Source organism: Primulina tabacum, chromosome 17 (assembly GCF_025594145.1).
Source record: "Primulina tabacum isolate GXHZ01 chromosome 17, ASM2559414v2, whole genome shotgun sequence".
Lineage (NCBI taxonomy): Eukaryota > Viridiplantae > Streptophyta > Magnoliopsida > Lamiales > Gesneriaceae > Primulina > Primulina tabacum.
This window is the reverse complement of record NC_134566.1, coordinates 1724483-1729811: the sequence shown is the minus strand read 5'-3', so window position 1 is coordinate 1729811 and position 5329 is coordinate 1724483.

Below are 5329 nucleotides of genomic sequence, written 5' to 3'. Positions count from 1 at the left end.
GTCACTTCCACCAGGCCGTGCGAGGAGTCCCTGCTCCATGGCACTCCTCCAAAGCTGTGCACGAGGGGTCCTAGCCATGCTAGGACCATTCCTGACCCTGACCCACGTCCAGCACGAGCCCTCCTCGAGACCTGGTCGAGCCCCATGTCCCCATGCAAAGAAACGAGCCACATGACTCTTGTGCAACCAAAATAAAACCCATTGTTCCTACGTTTCTTTTCTCTCCATTGTTTCAGCTTATTTCCTTTAAATTTTGTCATGTTTTGTTCATAATAAATCATATTTTATCATGTTTTGGCAGCGTATCCGTTGGGTTCATAACGATTCTTTTGAAACAAGCGTAAAATCGTAAAAACGTTGAAAATCGGTGTCATACCGTAAAATAATCGAACCCAATATTTTTCATGCATAAACAATTAAATCAAACATATTATGATTTGTATGATGTTTTAAAAGAGTTTAGGAACGTGCCTTTTGCATTTATAACGCTCGAATATACGATCTTCGGAGAGGGTGCGACGTTGGACGACCGGACGACGAAGAACACATGCCTTTTTTCTTCCCCAATATTTTCGAAAATCTGAATTTTCAGTGTGGTGTGTTTCACAACTGATTGGTGTGGAATAAGGTGTTTAAAAGACCTATGATACTTATTTATAATTTAATTAACAAGTTAAATGGGCTTTGGTTTTGGGCTTGCAAGTTTAATGTTAATTGGGCCTACTTAAATTAATTAAAATGAGCCCAATAACACTTATTTAATTAAATAATAAAATTTTATAAAATAATTTCCCAATAATAATATTTTTGATATTTTAAAACTCTTTGTTTGCCCAAAATCGGCTTCTCGGAAAAAATCGAGCTCGATTTGTAAAATAATTCGAACTCAAACATTTTTAGAAAAATTAAATCATTTTAATCATATTAGGAAGCCCTGCCATTATTTAATGAAAAATAAATATTCTTGTCTTGGTCGTCCCCGGTCTCCTTTTCCATGCCTAGTATCGAATATTCGGATAAAATCCTTAATTCATGAAATCATGTCATATTATCATTTAATCATGCAATCATATATTTAATCATGTAATAAATATCATGCAAGCATTTAAAACAAATTAAATAAAGAAATTAAGCAATTAAAATAATTTGCATGCACGCGGTTTACGTAAGTTGATTTTTCGAACGTTACACTTCATATTTATCTGATGGTGTTTCTGCACATGAAAAGCAAATTCCTCAAGTATTTTTTTCAGAGAAAACAATGCAAGATGTACGTAAAAGCTACAGCAGAGGGATGCATTCACAAAAATGGAATGCATTATTTGACACCGGGGAATAATGATATATGATTTTCTATATCCATAGATTATGTTTCAAAAGAAGTAACACGAGTTTCACGTGAAGGAATAGAGCAATGATTTGAAAAACAAGAAAGTGGAAGATTCTTTCATAAAACGCGGAAAAACTAAAAAGGGCACCCCAAATACATTTATGAGGAACCCTTGGTTCCTCAGGTTACTTCAGACATGGATTATGAGGAAGAAAATTTGAATTTTATGATGTCAAGTGTCATAAGGTGTATAGAAAAAGTCATGAGTTGTATGAAAGAAAATGTGACAAGATCATGTCGACCACAGTGAGGGGATCGATAGAAGTCGTAGGATATCAGCATAATTCTGGCCGAGGGGTAAAGCCAAAATAGTGACCACAAAGAAAATGCCGAGGTTGGATAATCATCGGAGAATTCTCATCACCACTATTTTGATGCATTTCCAGGTCACTCAAACGTGGAGGACGATATCCAAAATTCAGAATGTGTTCATATGAAAGAAGATTTTGGCCAGAAATATGGTTTGATGAATAAAGACGAAGAGTTTTATGTTTTCAAAACATTATTGGGTGATATGGATAGCTCGGGGGCAAAATAGGGGAACACAAACTATTTATTAATAAAGGAAATAAAGAAAAAATGAAGAAAAATGCGATGAAAAAGTATTGGATTACCAAAGAAGTGATATTTGATGTGAAACACTCGTTCCTAAAGGTACAAAACAAGAATCATATCCAGGAGTCATAAACAAGTGTTAGGTATCCAGTAATATGATTTTTGAAGCCATAGAGAGAAAGGGGGAATGATTAAAGATGGAGGATCATCATTATTGTAGGGGGATGACACCTGACAGTTGGAGGAATACAAGGTATAATGAGAGATCCATGGCCAAAAGTCTGGTGAACCAGTACCTTGGAAGAAGTTTGTTTGCTAAAGCAATGAACGATGGAAGAAGAGTTGACCAACAGATATTCGATAGGGTGCTTTGAAAAATATCATCCCTAGTTAAACATACAAAAAATGAGAGGAATATGAAGAAAATTATGAAAATATATTGGATTCCCAAACAAATAATATTTGAGGTAAAAGAGTCATGTTCAAAGTGAGAAATAAAGAATGCCCTCAATAAATCCATAAAATAGAGTTTAGGAGGTCTGTCATTCCATTGAATTCATTTGAAAAATCATTATGTCAACTAAATTATTTGATCATTGATCTTTGGTAGAAATATCGAGATTGATATTGAATAATAACTTTTACTCAAAACTTAGGAGATATAGTAGAAAATAAATACGGATTCCTGACTGATAAACTAGAAATATTCATTATATGGAAATTAAGATAAACAAGATATAGTGAATGATCAAATGAAATCGAATATCTTGAAATGGTCTCCTATTAATTTATCCATCTTTATTTATCATCTTGTTAGTTGTTTTTACTTATAAAGTGGTTGTCACACTCAGTATTCGATTCTCTAAATAAAATTAGTATTATTCTAATTATAGTATTTAATGCGAGTATAAATTTCAATCCTCGATTGGACGATATTTTACTCATCATATATTAAAACTTGATATCGTCCAATTGCAAGCGAAAATCTTGCAATAAATATACAAATATAGTCTTCAAAAATTACATTATCAAATTTTATGCCTTTTAAAAACATATTATTTTAGATATTTTTTCCTATTTGTAATTATATGTTTATTAGTAAAAATATCACCGCCTTTGTTATGCTAAATATATTATTAGCTAGTTTTGTTTAATTTTAAAAATATAATAAATGAAAAAACTATGTTTTCCAGTGATTTTATATAATAAAAAGTATTTTATGACTAATTATTCAAAAGATATTTATTTATGTTTTTAATTAAATTTTTTTGCCGTCAAATTAAAAATACCCCAAACATTCATATATTATTTCAAGATGTTGAGCCCTTTATTTTATTTGGATATAAAATATTTTATGAAATATGTTGCTTTAATTTTTTTACTATTATTGCTACTATCGTCATTATTTAAAAAAATATAACAAATAGTATAAATTAATTTTATGTATATCGTTATTGTATAGAATAAAGTCAATTTAAATTATTATATATTGTTCTAATATAGTATGTTCTAAGAGAATTTTCTATAGAGCAAGTTAATTCTATAATCTTTTCAAATAATTTTTATGATAAAACATACGATTTTAAAAAATAGAAGGGCCTACGATAGACTTGGCCATGGGCCTGGGTCCATTCCTAGTATGGTTCGGACTAGTGATAATAGATTGTGATTCATGTGAAACAATTTGTCAATCATATTAGATGTTATATTCATTATAAATATCATATAAATGAATTCTAATGTTAAACAAAATCAATGAGACATATGGAACAGTTTATGTGGTATGGCCTAAATAATTATAGTATAATATTAGTAATTCTTGCAAACACCACCTAATTTAAGTTTAGGATCTAAAACAAAAGCACATAAAAAGATTTCATGGATTTCAAAAACTAATTGTCTCGTTTTGATTTCACGACATAAATATATTGAACTAAAGCATCATCACCAAATTTAATATATTCACTAAAAATATATACAATATTATAATAATGTGATAACACTAAATGAGAATTTGGATAACAAACAACAAATAATTGGTCATTAGCGTCATTAAACACATTAAAATTTTACAAATACTGGAGCATATATTTCATTCATTTGCAAACAAATAAATATCACGAGCTTGAACATGTTGATGAAAAATAAAAATAATAAATATTTTATATTCAAAAGATGATAATAAAATTTTTTTATTGAATTACAACGTGTTGGACGTCCTGTGCAAACAGCTTAGGCCTCATACCATTGATTTAATATATGATTCTAAGTTTTTTAGTTCATCTTAAACATAAAAATTTAAAATATGACATGTTCACCTATTATGAAAAAGTTATGACATAGTGATGGTTTCAACATTTTAATAAGCCCAATAACACTAGAAATATTTGCACTAGCATTATTAAAACAAATTGAAAAAATTTGAGAAGTTAAATCATATTCTTATAAAATAACAAATATAAGTTGAAAAATATTTTGTGTCGTATGTAATCTATATGGTAGCAATCTTTTTTCAATGTTCGAAAAACTATCGGTTCAATGATATATTGATATGATCGGGTAAATATGAAAGAGTGTTTAGAAGAGGGGTTGAATAAACACTAACAATTTTCACAACCTTTTCTCTTTTTATGAGTCAGTGTAGTGATAAACTGATACTCGGGAATCTCGATATCAATCAGTTAACAATAAAAGTTCGAAAATAAACCGATTGATAGATGGAATAAAACTGAAATAAGAAGATACAATATTTTATGGATGTTCAGAGATTTCAAACATTCCTACATCACCCCTTCTATCACAAAGATATGATATTCACTAAAAGACTTTGATCGATAGAAAGAGTTATACAAACCCACTTCAGTTTTGGACTTAACAATGCCAAACTAAAACTTTTAGTTACGAACCAGTTTACAGTACTCAATTGGACTGATACAATTTAGCACAACTGATCTCTTCAAGATCAAGTATTATAATAATAACAGTTTGTACTTGTAAGCTCGAAGTATAGCCTTGAATGCTATGAATGTATACAATAAGCGTGAGCTTTGAAATTTGCAAAGATTTCAGCAGAGTAACAGCTCAGTTGATAGAATAGTATATCGATCGGGTTGATTCAGATTCGGAGTGTTTCTCAGCTGCCCTTCTCTGCTATTTTATAGGCTTTGCCTCCAACGGTGATATTGAATACGATTTGAAACTTTTTATCCGTTGTTTGCCACGTCAACATTCTTCTGACACTCGTACACTACAGCTTTTCTGAAATACGGCGATCCCACTACTTGTTGCAGTCAGCTTTTGTATAGTTGTCGGTTGAACGTCCTTTTCCTTAACTGATGACGTGTACTGCTGAAAGATCAACTGATAGGATGTAGCTGATAAGCT